Below are 19544 nucleotides of genomic sequence, written 5' to 3'. Positions count from 1 at the left end.
CACCTCTCACTCTAGTCCTCCTCATCTCAGTAAATGGCATCATTATTAGGGTCAAAAAATGTAGCAGAATTTCCTGATTTCTTTTTCTTACAGCCAATTAAAAACACATCTTCTTAGGTTTCTTTCAAAGGATACCTCAAATCTGCCTCCTCCAACTCCATCCCGGCCTGAGGCTCCTACCTCACCTCCTTATTTTTATCTCCTGATTCCATTCTTGTCTCTAACTTCTGTGGTCTACTCTCCATTCAGAACCCCAGGTGATGACTTAAATGGAAATCAGGTCTTGACCCTCCTCTCTCATGATGGGCCCTGACCGCCTGTCTGGCCTCATCTCCTACACGCACCTTCCTGTCCACTCTCATGCTGGTCTCTGCTGTTCTGGGAGGCACCAAGCTCACTCCCTGGGCTCCTCAACTGCTGGGACACTCTTCCTCCAGATACTAGGATTCTGAAGAAGAGGGGAAACTAGCCTTAACTGAGTGCTTCCTAAGCAGCTGGCACCAAACTAGGGAAGTTCACGTTTGATAGTCCTCTCCTGGCAATATATCAGAAAAAAAAGTGACCCAGAACCACTTAATATGTGTTGGAGAGAGGTTATTCTAGAAGAAGTGTGCAGGATGGATTGGGAGGGACAGATCTGTGGAAAAGAGACTGGTGAGGAAGCAAGAAGCCATGTGGGCCCAGCCTGGTGGCTCCAGAAAGCAGAGTCAAAGGACATTCAAAAGGAAAAGGAACTGTTTAATATACACAGTTGTTTATATAAACACATCATATATATGCAGGCATGTGTGTGGGTATTTATATGCGCATATATAAAAGCACATTTATTCTGATAACTTTTTGATATTGCTGACATCTAAGAGAATAATTTATGTAGAAGTTTAGAAGACAAAGAACAGAAAAAAACTCTTAAAAAAAAAAGCCTCCCTTCTTTCTACCAGTTCCTCTGTCCAAAGGTGGCCATGGTTAACACTCTGTTACAAACGTGTGAAGATAGTAGAGATATTTGTAGAACTTGATCACAGAGGAGGGTGCACGGCGGGGGTGTCTGTGAAAAATGCCCTGGAAGTTTCCGTCCTGGGTGAGCTGGAGACAGAGAGCCCGTTATCAGAGATGGAGCCTCCCCCTACATGGGGGGCAGTGAAGCAATGTATTCTGCATTGTTCAGGGCTTCTCTCCCCCCTTTGGGGGTTTCTCGCACTGTATGCCATCCCAATAGAAAAAGGGCCACGACAGTAACTTCACCTTGCCCCACCCCCACACCGTGTCTTCTGAATTGAGATGGCTCTGAATCTAGACATGGGACAAAGACCTGGGGAGTCATGTGCCACCCTGGAGGGTAACCCCAATTCTCTCTCTCTCTCTCTCTCTCTCACACACACACACACACACACTCACACACACAAATACGTATATACATACACATGTATATTTTGAGCATAAATACATAGTTTTCCAGAGAAACCAAACCAATAGGCTGTGCGTGTATATGTATATAGGCATGTACATTAAATTAAGATTTACTGTTAGAAGTTGGCTATGGACACAGAGTCTGAGAAGTGTCAAGGCTGACAGTCTGTGAGCTAGAGATCCAGGGGAGGAAGTGAGTAGTTCTAGCCCGAGTCTGAAGGTCTGAGAATCAGGACAGACGATGGTGTCAATTCTTGTCTAAGAACTCACAGGCTTGAGAACCAAGACAAGTCAATGTTTCATATGGTATCTGAAGGTAGGACAAGACTAATGTACTAACTCACACACTCCGGTAAGAGGAGCTCCTTCTTCAGCTGATTGAATGAGGCCCAGCCACGCTAGGGAGAGCAATTTGCTTTATTCAGTCTAGTAATTCAAATGTTTATCTTATCCAGAGACACCCTGCCAGATACAACAACAAAAATGTTTGATCAAATATCTGGGCACCTTGTAGCCCAGTCAAGTTGACAAATAAAACTGGATACACATTCATGTATACAGTTGCCACATAAAATTATACATATGTTTATACACATGCATACACATACACATATTCATACATATATGTATGTGTATATGCAAGTATCATATTGTATATTTTTTTCACTTGGGGTGTAGCCTATAGAGAGGAAAATGGAGAAATCAAGCACAAAACTTCATATCAACTCAGTCTGAAACTCTAGTTTTAACCTATGAAAACACACCTGTATAAACACTAGTAGGATACCTAGTGTTCAGTCTGGTTTCAAAAGTTGTGTGTTAAGTTTTTGTTTTATGAAGGAACTCCTTTTCATCGGCATCTTAGCACTTTGATTGGTATTTGCTCTGTTAAATGTTCTCTTTAAATTCCTGACAGCTGTGAGAGATGCTCACGGGAGATTGAGCACTTAGTTAGGAGACCCAGGGGACCCTCTTTGCAGTATTAGAGATTGTTCCACCTTACTGTCAAGCAAGGATTCCTTTGGCTTAAGGGAATGGCTTGGGGATCTCGGCAACACCATTCACTCAATGTACATCAAGCACCTACTGTGTGTTCTAGGTACTAAAGGCACAGAAATGAACAAAAGAGTCTCTTATGAAATTTGCATTCTAAAGGAGTGGGGATGAGGACATGAGCAATAGCCACATAAATAAATAAACATGAAAGTTTCACATGGTAATAATAGAAGAATATGAAGGATTGTAAGGAGACCAGAGAGCCATGGCAGACTGAGAGGAAGTTGATTTTGGCAGGGGAATCAGGCTGATCTCTCTCCTAAAAAAGAGAAGTGAAGGGCATGGGTGAAAAAGTCATGAACTCAACCAGGTAAGCCCTGCAGCTTACCAGGCGGGAAGAACCACGGGTGCAAAGGTCCTGAGGCAGGAGAATGCTGGACATTTTGAAAGAGGACCAAAGACATCCATGTGGCTAGAAATTAGAGAAGTGGTGGAGGGTCAGATGTGAAGAGTTTTGCAAGCCATGGTTAAAGATTAGGATTTTACTCTGAGTAAGATAGAAAGCCATTGGAGAGTCTTGAGCATAGCCTAGCTGTAACCTGACAGGCACTTTAAAAGGATTGCTGTGTTGAAGGTAGTCCAGAGGGCAGCCAGGATACACAGAGGAGGGCCAGGTGGAAGGCTACTGGGACGACTCAAGGAAGAGATGATGGAGGCTTGGAACTTGAGGATAATAGCGGAAGCAGCAGTCAGTGGAGTTCTATGAAAAAATACAAAAATTTTCAAAAAGCCCCCAATTCACAGCGATTGCTGATTTCTGAGTTATAACTAGTCCTACCAAAGCTGACTTCAAGTACTTACGGTCTAAAAACTAGCTTGCACATTCATGAATATTTAACAGGTTGTCTCTCAGCACAGCACTGTGGGACGTGGTTCAGTGAGTGCAGAGTTTGAGGACAGAGAGATCAGGATTGTGGAAGGATTCGACGTGGGTTGTGAAAGAAAGGAAGGGGCCCACATTGGCTCCAGGATTTTTTGACCCGACCAGATGGGAGGATATAGCTCTCTTGACCGAGATGGAGAGGTTCGAGTAGGAACTCTCAGAATTCTGTTTTGGACGTGCCATGTTTGAGATGCCAGTTGAGCATACAAGTGGAATGGTCTAGCAGGCAGAGTTTGAGGGAGAGATCTGGGCAGCATATAAAAGGAATAATAATAAAAAAAACAGAAGAATATTCTCCCTTCCCCGGAGGGCTCCCAGTGCCTGGCTTTTTCAGGGTGGATTCCTTGCCAATGTTTTCCTGCACAGAGAAGCTCTACTTTGGAGCTTTTAGCTACGGTTAGAATTTCTGTCAATGGGCCAGTTGGGAGGAGACAGCAAATGCCTTGGGTCATAGGGTGCCCATTACCCTGCAGTTATATAAATCAAACTCAGGTGCTGCCTTCAAGAAATCAGTGTGTATTTGAGGAGATAAAAGAAAGAATCACAGAAGACATTCTATAAGGAGTCTACATGTCACTGGACCTACTTTGGATGTTTTGTCCTATTAGAGGACAACTGAGGGAGGCTGATGCAGTGGAGTCAAACTGAGCCTCACAAGATGGGAAGCAGGTGCCTGCCGAGAAGAGGAGAGAACACATCTTAGGCTGCTTGGGCTAGAGGAGCAAAGAAGGCCAGGCTGCCAAGGAATAAGCATGCTCAGGATAATGAGAAAACCGTCACAATAATAAGCCCTAAGCAAAGAAAATGTCCCAGGCATATGAGTGCATAAGAACTTTACATGTTTGAAGCCATTTACTCTTCATTGTAACTCTGTAGACACTGCTGTTCCATTTTGCAGATGAGGAAACTGAGGCACCAGGATATCACGGCAAGCTGGACTCCAAGCACTTGCCCTTAGTAAGTCAAGTGGAATATGGAGGTGGGCTGACTGCACCCCCAAGTTTTGCTGTGTTTGAGTAGTCAAGGACGGGGTGGTACAAGAAGCAGAGAGGCTGCCCAGAGCCCCCCCACCCCAGGGCATTCCTCAAGGAGTTTCATCTTCCTGACTCTTCAAAGAACGAGGACGCACACCTGTGGTACTCACCCCACACATGTCCAGGCTGCTCCCACCAATGATGTTGGACCCATTTGGTGACTCTGAGGCTCTGAATCATGAATTTAAAAAAAAAACACCCATTTTTTTAAAAGAAGAATTTCTTCAGTTTCATTCCTCGCTTTTGTAGAACACACGGAAGCCACTTAGAGCCTAATATTAACACTGTACATCAATGTCCGTCTGCCTCTAAGTGGCGCATGTCACATTTCAGCCGGTCTGCAAACTCTAAGTGTTGGATGAGCTTGGTTCCTCTGAGCAGCGGAAAACAGAATATCCAACATGAAGCCCTGTGCTTCCCAGAATTTCTGCAAAAGGTTGAGTCTCAGGGTGGTCCATTATAGGGATATCAGAGAACTCACTCTGGTTGTCCTGGGTGGCCACCCACATTAGCCCTGCAGCTTGCAAAAACAATTCTACCTCTGTGGCTTTATTACTTGTTTCTCATCCTTGAGAACTCTCAGGGTTATTTCAAGGATCTTGATTCAGGCCAACGGACACCTCAGGCCAAGTTGCCTTCTCCCCCAACCATGCCACTCTGCCCCCCAGGAAGTGTGGCTGTTCCTCTTCCTTCCTGGTGCTCTCTTCCTGTCTTCCCCTTTCCCATTGCTTTCTCTCCCCCCAAGCCTGCATTCTCACCTCTACCTCTCTTGGCTGTCTAGCCCTTTGCTTGTAGCTGCTCACTTCCTGCTCATCCACCACTCTGAAACCATTCCTGGTCTCTTCTGTTACTAATTTTTTTCCTTGAGTTATAATTATACACAGAAGAGCACACACAAGTCTTTACAAGCAGCCTGATGCATTTTGATATATGCATATGTCCATGGAACCACACCCAGCCAAGAATCACATCCAGCAAATCCCCCTTGGACTCCTTCCCTCACTGAATGGATAACCACTGTTCTAATTTCTACATTTTTCTTGAATTTCATCAAGATGGAATCACCTAGGGCATCATTACGAGCTCCCAGTCATAGCACTCTGAAAGGAGGAAACTTTGAGGAGGGATGTGACTCACCCTGCATGCTCCCCCTCTTTGGAGGCTCTTGGTGCTGGGTTTCCCTGGGTGACACTGTCCTGGTTCATGTAGTGTCCCAGGAAGGATGAGCTGCAATCCCGAGCACCCAGATGTCCACCCCTGGTCCTCTGTGGTCTATGTCCTACTCTGCTCCATCCTGACACAGTGCCCACGGATCCCTGTTCATCCCAGATGACCTTGATGTCTTCCCTTCTGAGTAAGAAAGGTGTCAATATAAACCAATCTAAAAAATCTTCCTGTCTATATTGTTTTTAAATGAGTCAATTAAGAACCATAGAGTGACAGCATACTATAGGGACACAGCCACATCAATGTTTATAGCAGCACAATTCACAGTAGCTAAACTGTGGAACCAACCTAGATGTCCTTCGGTAGATGAATGGTTTAAAAAATGTGGCATATATACAAATGGAATATTACTCAGCAATAAAAGAGAATAAAATCATGGCATTTGCAGGTAAATAGGTGCAGTTGGAGAAGATAATACTAAGTGAAGTTAGCCAGCCCCCCCCAGAAAAACAAATGGCGAATGTTTTCTCTGATATAAGGTGACTGACTCACAGTTGGGGTAGGGAGAGGGAGCATGGGAGGGATAGATGAACTCTAAATAGGAGAGAGGGGTGGGAGGGGAATGGAGAGGGCAGGGTGTTAGCAATGATGGTGGAATGTGATGGACATCACTATCCAAAGTACGTGTATGAAGACGTGAATTGGTGTGAACATACTTTATATACAGAGATATGAAAAAATTGTGTTCTATGTGTGTAATAAGAATTGTGATGCATTCTGCTGTCATGTATTTAAAAAAAAAAAAGCAATTAAGAAAAAAAGAACCACAGAGTGGCTCAGCTGGGACTGGAAATCAGCCTGTTGACTGTCCTGTGCTCTTTCTGCTACCTCTGTGACTATTAACTAGCTTTGCAGAAAGTTTTGCTTAAACTCATCCCTCACCTCTAGTCCTTTCTGCTAACCCCCAGAGGATATTTCTCACTGGGGCCAACTAACACAGCTGCTGTAGGTGCCTCCTAAGAGGCTGGGCACCGGTATTATAGGTGCCCATAACTGAAAATTAGCTTCTCCTTCCGCAATGGAGCCTGGGGTTCATTTCACAGGGCTATTGCTCTTCCCCTCGCAGTAAGAGGCAGGATGAATGCAATATCCCTGGGATGAGAAGCACATTCGCTTTACACTACTTGCAAACAAGGGACTTTTATTCCTTTTTTTCTCCAAAATATTTTAACAGGTTTACTAGTTTTTAATATCAGAATAGGCCTGAGTAGATAGGGAAGGAAGAGTCAGATAGCCCTGGGGAATGAGAAGAAGAGGTGACATTGTGAAAGGGGAACATTACGCATGGCATCCCCTGAGAGCCTGTCCAAACTCCATAACTTTTCCAAGTGGGCCCTTTTCCTCCACCTCCTGCAGACCCTGATGGGCAGCGTTATCATCCTAGAGATGTAAAGACTCACCAACAGGCATCAGGGGCTGGGGAAAGGTACCCCACCCAGTGGGGCCCCCTCCTCCTCTCTGTCCTCTGGAATCTCCTAGACCACTCAAAGAAGACACCCAGAAGCTTCCGTCTGATAGGGGAGTGAGGATTAGTTTGGGGCCATGTAAACATAAGTGAGTTACCCCTAGGTGCACACAGCTTGGATCAGCAGCCCAAAGTGCTCAGACTAATTAGATCTCTAGTCTGCTGCCCACCTGTGTCCAAGCATGTTCAGGAGCCACTGGATAGGAAAGGCCTGAAGGGGAGATTTCATCCTGCCTGCATTGATATTCAAGTCAGGGCCTGGGCTGGCAAGCCCAAGGCTAATCCAGCTATCTCCCTCTCACAGACAGTGTGGCCAGGGGTGGTGGTGTGGGGGGACCTATCTTTGGTCCCCATATGGCAGTGCGGGATGTGTGACCCCACTCCCCTGGTCTCTCCAGTGGCCTGCCCACCCCTGTCTCACCCTACCTGCACCATCTGGTTCTTCCTGCCTGGCAGCATCCTTGGCAAGAGCTCTGTCTCCTCTGTCATGCCCACTCAGCATCTCCCACACATGGGCATCTTCTGGATCATCACTCATCCCCACTAGCACCTGAGACAAATCAATGGGATTGTAAGTTTGGATCCCCCAAGAAACTTGTGTTACCCCAGATCCCATGGCAGAAAAAGATGGGATGGAACCCAGATGCAAATTTCCATTTCTGATTCTAAATCCAAAGACCTTTCCCAAGGCCTGGTGACGAGTCAGGAGAGGCAGGATGGGGGCACTTTGTATCTAGGGCTTTGGGGGCCCTTCAAATGCCAGGACACAGCTTTCCTCCAGGGCAGAAGGTTTGGTTTCTCAAGGTCATATGCCAGGATCTGTGCATTGTTTTCTCTTGGGCTCCCTTTGGCCTCTCTGAGTAGGGGATTCAAGCTGATTTTGAGAGGGTATGGCCGTAGGAGACGGGAGATTATGTAGCTGGAAGGGGCTGTCATGATAATGAAGGTGACAAAGTATCTGCCACAGGGAGAGAGAATTTGGAGGCTGAGTTAAGAGATTGCAAAAGGGGATATTTGGAGACTAGAGGAAGGAGATCAGGGAAGGGAGGAGGGAAGGGGAAAAGGAAGTACTGGAAATTGAAATGAAGAAACTGCTATAGGTATTTCGGTAAACGTCACAAGGAACCACGCTCTTGTGTATGATTATAATGCACCAATCAAAAAAAAAACATTTTAAAGAGGAATAGTTGGAAAGTTTTGGTCTTTGATGCACAATATAATCTCTTCTGTCTACCTATCCAGTCTTCAAAAAATAAAAATAAATAGAAGGATGCTTCTCCTCAATGCTTTTGTATCTGTATAAGTAGGGCTACAACAGACAAATTCGGATGACTCAGGAAGACCCGGGAAGCACGGGAGCCTGGCAGCCTAGCTTGGTGTCTGCCATAGTCCTGCCTCAGCTCTGTCCTCCAGGTCTGTAAGCGTTACCTGCCTGTGACCTCATCTCTAGGACACCCTCTGACACGCTCCTTTGGGGGTTCCTGGAGAGTAACCAGGAAGAGGTTCAGAGGCAGTTGTGAATACAGATTTAGAGGGAGGCCAGACATGCCCGAGATGGGGCAGGAAGATGGCCCAGAGCTCCTGTACCAGGCTTTACTGATTTCTCATCAGCTTTGAAGGCGGAAAGAAGAAAAGAGGATTTTCTCCTCCCTCCTTTTTCCAATAAGCACTGGAGCCACTCGGAGTTGGAGTATAATCCTTATTGACTCCATCTGCCAGGGAGGGAGGGAGAGAAAGGAGAATTTCACGGAGCCAATGCCTTCACCCTCCAGTCTTCTCGGAGCCATGGTCTGAGTCTTTTCTCTTCCTGCTGATCTACCCAAACCACAGTCTCGGAGCTGCCGGGCCTCTGAGTGAGAGAAAGGAGCCGGAGTCAGACTCCTGACCAGGCCGGAGGGGCAGTGAGTTGGAGGGAAGCCCAGGGTCTATTTGTCTTCTCTCCGCCTTGGCTGGAGGCCAGAGATGAGGCTAGTGGAGAATGGGGGACTTGAAAGAAAGCCCTGGAGCCGAGAGCTTCAAACAATTGCTGAAAAAGGAATTTTTCAGTTTTAATTATCTCCCCAAATTAGGGGGTTTCTTTGTACTTTCATATCTATTCTCAGCTCCAGAGATTTTGTTTTGTTTTAATTTGGACTAAATGCAGATCCGAGCAAAGCTTTGTGGAATCTGGGGGGACCTCTACTACCACTAGACAAAGAAAGTTGCCTTGCCCAAGGTCACGCTCCAATTACTGTGGCCCCCATCCAGGGACGGATGGAGACAGGGTATAAAAGCCTAACCATTTCAGCTCAACATTGAATGTTTTGTCTCCAGATTTTCCTATGGGATCAACCAAGACTTTCAATGATATTGCGTGGAAGATGGACTTCTCCCCTGCCAGCTCCTGCCTCCTTCGCTCCCTAACACAGGTGTTGATTCTAAGAGTCCCTCTTCAGCACACATCCTGCAAGCTAAACTTCATCTCCAGACAGCTCAACGGGCTGTACATGATAATCAGGATTCGTAATAAGTACAAGGAAGGAAACAAGACTGTGTGATAGCGAGAGATGCAGAGAGAACAGAATAAAGAGAAGGGTCTGCTCTGGGTGGGATGGCTGTGACATTTCGGTTGACCCCATAGAAGGAATTGGTCCTGTGAAGAGCAAGAGCAAAACTTTTCCAGGCAGAGGAAACAGTTAAAAGATGTTAAAGAGCCTGATACACTTATGGTGCTCCTCTAGGTGAGAATCTGGACACAGGTGTAGGTGGGCCATACTGGGCTCACCAATGGTAAGGATCTTTGAATAGAGGATTGAATATTAATTGGTTATCTCCAGGCATAAAAGAGAGGAGGGGATCTTAGATAAAGCCTCAGAGGTGAGGAAGGAATCCACTGTAAGCTGGAAGGTGAGATTCTTCTCTGGGAATGTAAAACTATGGAGGTAGAAATATAGGTTGGGGCTAGAGTTTGTAGCTGTTAACTCTGTGGGGAGGGGGCAGAGGTAATTGTTCTGAGACAAAAACAGAGTGGTGGGATTGGATTGGAAGCCCATGGAAACTAGACACAGTAAGAACCAAAGAAAGCTAGACCAGTATGGCGCACTGGACGTGAACAACAACAAAAACAATTTGAGAACTATTTTGTAAAACTCAAATAGAAAGTGACTGGCTGGCAAGAAGACAGGTAGAAAAGTGAGCATCGGTTTCCTTGCTTTGCATGACTGGTTGCTTGATGATGCTAAAGTAGGAGACACCAAAATGGCGGTAGATTTTTCATGGCAGGGGTGAGGAAAAGATGAGTTTGGGAACACAGTCAATTGATGCTGGTGAGAGGGAAATTCAGAATAGAAGAGAGGACTGGAGGGGGGATCTGGCACTCCTTTATTCATTAATGACAGCAGGATAGGAAAGGAAAGAACCACACCAGAGGTAGTTCATGAGAAGCTATTGGTGACCTTGAGTTGAGTGCATGGGGTAAAAAGCAGTATGAGGTCAAAAGGGGAAGCAGGGTCAGATTGCAAATGATTGAGGGGTAAAAGGAAAGTAGAAAGTAGTAAGTAATAGTATAAATTACTCCTCTGATTTAATATTTTTTGAGCACCTCCTATGTGTTGGGCTCTTTTTACCTATATATATATATAATTATTTAATCCTCACAATAACTGCAAAGTGGGTGGGATTTTCATCTTCACCATTTTTTCCCAGTTAAATAAAAAAGCTCAGAGAGGCCAGGGAATTTATTAAATAAACATTGCTTGGCTCTAATTACTTCATAGAGCTGAGATCCAAATCCTAATTTCCTGATTCTCAATCTTATCCTCTTTCCACCATCCCTTGTTGCCTTAAATGAGCTGGTAGCCTGCGAGGAAAACAAATTTAAAGAATGGTGCTTTGTTTTTTGAGGATTGAAAGTATTTAGCGTGTTTATAAGCTTTTGAGAAGGAGCCAGAGGAATGGTTGATAAGAAAAAAGGCATTACCAATGGATCCGGGGGCAGGAGAGAACGGAGCCGAGGGCTTAGGTATGAACATGCAGGGGAGTTGGGGCCCATCTTTCTCTGACCTGGAGGGCAGAAAGAACGAGTGAAGGCAGAGACAAACATACTTTGAGGGCAACAGATTGAAGCTGGAGGCCAAAGGATTAAAGTTGAGTGAAGTTGAGTGTCAAGCTCATCAGTGAGGTAGGAGGTGAGTTCACTTGCTGAGTCTGAGTCAGCAAAAGTGTTTGTTCAGAACAGAAATCTATTCAGAGTAGCCGCAGTACAAGTGGGGATTTACTGTGAGGCAAGCAAATCCCACTTTTGCTTCTCTTTGTGCACCTGCCTCTCTCTCTAGCTCTCTCTGCTCGTCTGCCATTCTTTGGCTCCAGAGTCCAACATGGACAAATGGATCCTCTGTGTCCCAGTTCTTAGATGGAATCTAATTGGTCCTTATCTTTAGACAGGCACCATCTTGATCCAATCAGATCTCCTAAACCCCCCAAAAAGGTGCTGGGCTCAAGGTGGTAGAAGATGGGTGTGACAATAAAGGACTGTGAGCAAGAGTAGAAAGAATGTCAGAGGAGAAAAGAAAGTTGAAGGGCTGTGACTGCCACTGTGCTCAGTCCTCAAAGCCAGCAGGAGTCTGAAAACCTTAACTCATAATGGAGGCTACCAGCATAGATGTGTGTGTATGGAGTGGGGGGGGGGGGGGGTTCCAACAACTTTCAAAAAATTGGGAGCAGCAGTAGAAAAAGTCTTGACCATATCTTTGCCCCATGTTTAGAGGGGATTAGGAAGGTGATGGGCAGGAATATAAAGGGGCAAGGGAACTGGTGTTGGTAACCATGTAGCTGAATTGTCTCTCTACCTGGGCTGGAGAAGGCAGGTTGGAAGAGGGGTGGCCTGGGAAATGGGGAGCAGTGGATTCTTGACATTGTGGAAGGTGAAGAACAGGTCTGGGGAGAGGGAAAGAGGCCAACTCAGGGCTGCTGGGAATTTTCACTCTCCATTGTGACTCTCCACTCTGGATATGGGTCCAGATTGCTGGGCTTTTCTTCCTTCCTTTGAGAAGCATAATTGACCACAACTTGGATCCAACAAAGGCTTTCTCCAGGTCCTGATAACTGTGAACACCAGGAGTGGGAAACAAGATCATTACATCCTCACAAGAGTGGAGACAATCCATCACCCGGAGAAACAGCCTCTCCCTGCCTGTAGCAGTAAGGGGGGGTTTCACACATCCTCATGTTTAATGTTCTTGCTTGGAGAAGATGGGTCTCCAAGACCTTCACATTCTCCACCCTTGCCACAGTCTGGCTGGGCACAAAATAACCGAGCCGCCACGAGGCACTTGTAGGTTCAAACAGGAACTACTTTATTGCCTGAACTCTCACCAGCACTCCACATGCGCCTCCCGGGAACTCTCTCACCCTCCAAGGGGAACTCAACAGGAACTCCTGGAGAACTCAAAAGTAGCGGGCGCAGGAGCCGCCCTATTGCCGGACAGCAGGGGTCTATATACAACTGAATACACAGCCTGTTTCAATCCAGCATCATCCAATCACAGCAATTATACACAGCTTAACTTAATTATCATCATCTTAATGGCTCACTGGTGTCACCCGTCAACCACTCCTTCTGGCAAAATGCTAGGCGCCATCCCGACTCGGCTGTGGCTCTCAACACACCTTGCTGACACTGACTTTCCAATTCTGTCCCCAGGAGCACATGAGGCAGGTGAATAGAAGTACCCCCTTGCTGTAGACTGTTGAAGGAGGAAGACTTGAAAGCAGAGAGAGTCCTGGCTTGTGCTCCTCTGTCATTCCCACTCCCCTTTGAGAAGCCAGTCTGACCTGTGGTCAAAGAGGCCAAGCATGACTACCTCTGGATTCAGATTCTCCAGAGAGTTTGGAGACAAGAAAGCTCTGGATCCTCCCCTAGTACACTCCAAGTTCCCTGAAGGCAGAACACGTGTCTGATAGGTTCACCTCTGTATCTTAGCAGCCAGTCAGCAGCTTCTAAGAGCTGGGCTCAATGTTATTATTGGACAAATCAATGAAGCACAGCATCTTGAGGTGTGATACAGTCCATGGCCATCTGTTTGGAAGCAGGTGAAGAGGCAGAAGGAACTTCTTTGTGCTCTCTCCACTTCCTGTTGCCTTCAGGCTGAGGAATCCCAACCTGTGCTAAAGGTCTGGTGTTTTCAGGAAGATCTTGAGAGCTGTTTAGATGCAAAGCTAGAAACACATCCAATACTAGATAAAATGATAAAAGAGAATTTGTTGGAACAATGCAGGTATAATTTATGCCAAGCTGAGGGCAAGAAGTACAACCAAACACCAGGAAAGACTAACACTGGCATCTGCAGTGTTGGACCCCAGGGCTGCTCTTCAGTCTCTCTGGGATGGCTGATGTTTCTCCTCTTTTCTCTCCAGGCTGCCTCAATAGAGGCAGACCTCTGCAGACCTATACCCTCTACCCCAGCGCTGGCCTTTCAAGATCCCCCAGTTCCAGAATCCAATACAAACCACTTGAGCATCTGTTGTGATATTTGGTTCCTTGGGTTCAAGTGTTCACCCTGCGCCAATCAACTCTGGCCTAAAAGTGGTGGTTCAGACGGCAGTGTAGTTAGGTCAGGGATAGAAAGGCAGGTAGGGAGAAAATGGCATTTTTCATTCATCTTTCCACTTAATTGCTAACTCAATCCATGAGAGTGGTGGGACTTCCTGTGCAGAGATCTGCCCCTTCTTCCTGCCCCAGAGGAATGGAAGCCTGGGATCCCCAATACCAGGAAATGATACTGAGAAAGAAGCCCCATCAAGGCAGGATGAGGCCTCTTCCTCCTGCCCTTCAGCTGGGGGATTTGTTTCATAATTAAAAGGAAAAAATGATGAATGCAGAATGAGGATGTCCCTATACTTCATCCTTATTGCCATTGAATTAGCAGCATAACGCATCATGTTTTATTATAACTTCATAATAATTACAGTTATTACTAAATTCATGTATATGGAAAAGGCAGGAATCCCATCACTGTATTAATTTGTGAAACCCTTCAATGGGATTTATTAAGCAATAAGTGAATTCCAAGCATTGGCGTATAACAGAAGTCTTTCCCCAACACAGGACTCTATTAGTTATTGTAAAAAAGCAAATAGCCCCCTTTACATGGGATCAAATCTCTTCTTCCTCTTTTGTCCCCCTCTTTCAGGCTCTCTGCCCCAATACAGAGAGTTGTGTTCATAACTTTCCACTTTTCTTCTGAGCAAAGCTAACACCCACTCTCTCCTACCATGTACCAAAGATCGCAAATGTCAGCCTGAATGGTGAGATAAATCTTTTCCATTGGCACAGGGCTTTATAGTTTTCCAAACATGATTACAAACATGACTTTTCTGTTTGAAAGGTCAAACAGAAAACTCTATTGAAAATAGAGATATATAGGCATCAGGGGCATCAAGAGACTGCTCCTGGCGTGTGTGTTGGGGGCGGGGGTGGGGGAGTGGGTAGCAAATTGATGTAATGCAAAAACCTAGGTCATTTTAAAGAAATTACTAAGCAGCCATTGGCAATGGTCACATGCAGTCAAGGAAGCCTGCCTGTGGGTGCCTACTAGCCACAGGCTCCAGAAATGAGTGGAAGAGGAAGAGCAGAAGCAGATGTAAGGGGAAAGCCGAACACTGAGCTCAGAAGAAAGTCGATGGGTGTTAGAGTTTGGATCTGCAATGTCTCCCCAAAAGCACGTTTGAAGGCATGACCCCCAATACAGCCAGGTTCAGAGGTGCAGCTTTTAGGCAGTGATAAGGGCTCTGACCTCATCAGTGGATTAATCCATTTGTGAAATGAATCTATTGACAGCTGAAAGGACTACCAGGTGGTAATTGTAGGCAGGTAGGGTGTGGTTGGAGGAAGAAGGTCACTGGGAGCATGGCCTTGGACTATATCTGTCTGTCATCTTCCTTTCTCTCTGTCTCTCCCTCTCCCTGTCTCTCCCTTTCCCTTTCTCCTTTCCAGCTGCCACAAGCTGAACAGCTTTCCTTTGCCATGTTTATCTGCTATGATGTTCTGCCTCTCCTCAGGCCCAGAACCATGAAGCTGACCAACCTTAGACCAAACCTCAGAAACCATGAGCCCCCCAATAAACTTTTCCCTCTCTAAGTTGTGCTTGTTGATCATGAAAAGCTTACCAACACATGGGAGGGCTGAGATGACCACCACTCTCCAAAGGGCTGTTTCATATGGACAGAAAAGGTATATGGCAGACTGAGTTCTTCCCAAGGCACGACTTTTGGATGTGAGACCAGTCCAGCTGCCAACAGGGCATCCTCAGGAAGTTTTGGAGGCTGGTTCACTCACTGGTTTATTCAACGAGTTCTCAGTTAGTAGTATGCATTATGTGTAAGCAATGTGGACGACCCTGCCTTCAGAGAGTTCACAGCCAAGTGGGGGTGTCAGACACGAAAAAGTAAGCGACAGCCAGAAGCACAGTAACAAGTTGTGAAATAGGCTCTATGGGAAGAAAGGGAGGGGTGGGGACAAAGGATAAAAGAGAAGGAAGGACCTTTGTACCAAGTGCCTGTCAGTGTTAGATAGGTTCCCCCTCTTACACTGTCCTCAAGATCTGAAGGTAGGTGTTATTTTCCTCTAGGCTGGAAAAGCCAAGATTCAGTGATGTTAAGTAGATCCAAAGTCATTGGTCAACACACATTTTTGGATACCTGCTTTATAAGTGACCCCTCTGGGAATGGAGTCCCATCTTGTGGGTGAAAGTGAGTCAAAGGGTACAGGAGGACAATGGAGGATGGTCCCTTCCTGGGTAGAGTTTGGGCCATGTGACCATTGCGGCTCTGTCTGGCCCTTAGACCCTGCATATTCCCATAAGTGTGTGTGTGTGTGTGTGTGTGTGGAGGGGGGTTGGCATGATAGCTCACAGATGTAGTATCCCAATGGGAAGAGAACATTAAGGTAAAAAAAAGTTAATAGTCCTTCCAAAATGTGGGTTATCTATGTAATGCCTTTGAGGAGTAGTCAAGCAGCCTGTTTGCCAGCCTAGTCAGCAGTGGAATTCACCATCTCCAGGAGAGCCCACCCATCTGGGCATCTTTTACAGGTGGAACATCATTTTTTGCATCATATTGAATTCTCACCTTGGAACATATCATACGCTGGGCGCTCTTCTCCATAGGCTCCCTTCCCTTTGGGTTTCAAATTCAAAAGGCTTCTGAATCCAACGTAGACTTTTTTGGTGCAATGTAGATTAAGAAGTCCCCTTCTGGTTTACCATGCTGCAGTTTGAGATAGAGAAGGAGGAACCCCCTCACTTCATCTCATGTAGTCATCTTCCATTCTGCTGTAAAGGAGTTTAGAGATGTCCCCACTCTTCAGAGCTCAGAGGACCAGCCAGTCCCAGGAGCAAGCATCTGTTCCCCATAAAGATTGCTCCTGTCACCACAATGTCTATCTTGGCTTCTGGGATTCATGATTTTGTCTGGAAGACCTTTCCTATCACACTCTATTCATCACTGGACTTTAAGTAATTAGTAGGTGACTGATGGAAGGATTCTAGGCATATCCTCATCGAGCATAGATCAGATTGTCCGTATTACAAAGCCAGAGTGTCATCTGTGCATGAGGAGGTGCCTGTATGTGATGAACTACAGGCTTCTTCCTGGTCTGGAAGCCTGAAAATCACTTCTCCAGGCTACTAGGACACTACCAAAGTGCCAGGTTTTGCATCACTGTCACCAAAACACCTGACTAGAACAACTTAGAGGAGGGAAAGTTTATTTGGGGCTCACAGTTTCAGAGGTTCAGTCCATGGTGAGCCAAGTTCATTGAGCCCTAGATAAGGCAAAGTACCATGGCCAGAGGGCCCAGTGGGAGAAAGCTGTTCTTGCTCATGGTGGGGTCAGGAAGCAGAGAGAGAGGGAGAGAGAAAAGGCCACAGAGCATGCCCCCAGTGACCCACCTCCTCCAGCCATGTCCTACCTGCTTACAGCTACCATCCAGTCAGTCCATTCAAACTAGGATGGACTGATTAGGTTACAGTTCTCACAACTCAATTGTTTCACCTCTGAATATTTCTGCATTAACACAGGAGTTCTGGGGGGACACCTCATACCTAAATGCCCCTTGGAGACTTCTGAGCCTCCATAATCATATAAGCAAATACCTTATAATAAATCTTCATTTATATATTTCATTAGTTCTATTTTTCAGGATAAGCCTGACTCAGATGTGATGGTGGTAGAACAGGGTGTTCTGAAATGAGGGAGAGATCACAGTAGTACAACAATGCCAAGCACTTGACTAAAACACTTCACGGATAGTTTATTATAGAGATCATAAGTGAGGTCTTCAGGATGCCAGTGTTGTTTATCATTCTAGTTGTTTGATGCAGAAGTGTGTTTGATTTTTGAAAATTCATTCAACTGAAGGTGTAGGACATAAGACTTTCCTCTCTATATATCACTTCATTAAGACTTTTTTGGAAAAGGTACTTTATTTAGTTCTTACAATCATTTCCAATACAGGTACTGTTGTCCTCATTTGATAGATGATGATAACATTGAGGACCAGAAAGGTTAAAGAACTTGTCCAAAGCCACACAGCTGGGAGTGGCAGTGTTAGGCCTGCAATTGAGATCTGTCTGACTTCAAAGCTGGGACTCCTCTCCAACTCACATTTCCCCTCAGTGCACAGGAGAGTGATTCTCCAAGTCCCTGTCACCCCATGCCTCTCTTGGAATGCACCCACGCTTATAAAGTCAATCCTAAAGTGGAAGGCCAGGGTGGAGGAAGTGGGGGAGGATGGGCTGGGGGTCGTGAAGATTGGTAAGCACAACCACAACCCTGTCTTCAAAGGAGCTTCCCGTCTGATGGGGGAGCCCATCGACACAACGACACAGAACTGTGCTTGCAGGACACGGAGACAGTGCCAACACCAGCCAGGCATAGAACCTGTCAGCTTCCAAGATTGTGGTGTTCTGAAGAAGAGCGGCTTTCAAAGCCGTGTGGTGGAGGGAGGCCAGATGTGAGGCCAGGTCTCTTTTGACTCCTTTCTGCTCAGGGCTGCTATCAAGGTGGCCAATGGTCTTCGCATCTCCGATGACATTGCAGGGTGGCGTGACTGGATTAATTAGGCTTTATTAATAGGCGAGCGCTTCATGAATTGTAATTAAGCAGACACGCATCTGGTGGCAGTGGTGGCTGAGGGCGGGAGGGATAGTGCCAGGAGGCACTGAAGTCCCATTAAATATGAATGGCCTGGCAGAGGGGACAATGAGAAGCCCATCCTGGAGTCTTTGTTAAATAGCCTACCCCCCTGCCCTGGTGTCCGAGACCCTGACTTAGTCGGTAACAAGACTTGAGCCAACTGTGTGCTCCGCTCTGTGAGTGAGACACGGTGTGGATGCAGAGGACAAAATGGGCCAAGTGTCTCGTTCTTTAAAGAAACAAGCAGGTCAATAAGGTGTTGTAGGATGAGGACAGAAACTTGGGGGAGTAATGACATACAAGAGCTGCTTCTTGAAGCAGTGAGTCTTACCCTGCTTTATCTCTCTCTCTCTCTCTCCTCTCTCTCTCTCTCTCTCCTTGGCACTTGCATGCCTCAGGGCCAGGGCAGCCTGACCTCTGAGAACTATAAAAACTGAGCAAGGCAAGAGGTCTTTGTGTACCAAGAGGCTCCAAGGGCCACAGTGGCACACAGCGGGGAGGCAAGAGCAGACCCAGTTGGAGTTGGGCCAAAACCACACACAGGGTGCAGCCCGGGAGATGGAGAAGACAGGTCACTCGCAGAGAGGGGGCCCTGGAACCAAGTGTTTAGACAGGAGGAGGCATATTTAGCTTATGGAAAAAACAGAGTGCAGAATGATAAAGTGGACTATGGAAAAAGAGGTCTGAACAATGAAATCCTCCCCTGTTGCTGGCAGTCCTGACAGCATGACAGATGCCGAGGATAAACTTTCCTCTCAACCCAATCCTGATTTTCCATTCGGCCTCCGAGAAATATCCCAGAATCATCTTTTGCCTTTTAGAATTTTAGGATATTTTAATTTGACCTCCATTTTGCCTTGCAAATGCACTTTTCTTTGTACTCTGCAACAGCCTGCCAAATGCATCAAGTTATGGAATAATCGCCTAGGTCCCTGTCGTCCTGGGCCTCAGTGCAACCTCTCCATCACAAAATGCCCTCTCACCTTCCCTCTGATTCAACCTGCTCATCCACTAACCCTCAACTCATGTACAACCTCCCTGGAAAAGCCTTCCCTGAAACAAGTGATCAGGCTTGGCTACAGAGAGCTGCTTCGGTTTTCCTGGGCGGTAAAGGGGAGAATCATAATCAAAGGAATGGACACAAGTTCCAGTCTGTTCTCCTTGAACAGCAAAACCACCCCAGGTTCTCAACCTTGGATTTCATATCTGCAAGACGGGAAAGATGACAGCACGTTTCCCCCAGGTTTGTGAAGATTAGATAAGGTGAGGTTTGTGCAATGCTTTATAAAGCACATGT

This window comes from Marmota flaviventris, chromosome 10 (assembly GCF_047511675.1).
Source record: "Marmota flaviventris isolate mMarFla1 chromosome 10, mMarFla1.hap1, whole genome shotgun sequence".
Taxonomy (NCBI): Eukaryota; Metazoa; Chordata; class Mammalia; order Rodentia; family Sciuridae; genus Marmota; species Marmota flaviventris.
Note: the sequence above shows the minus strand (reverse complement) of the source record.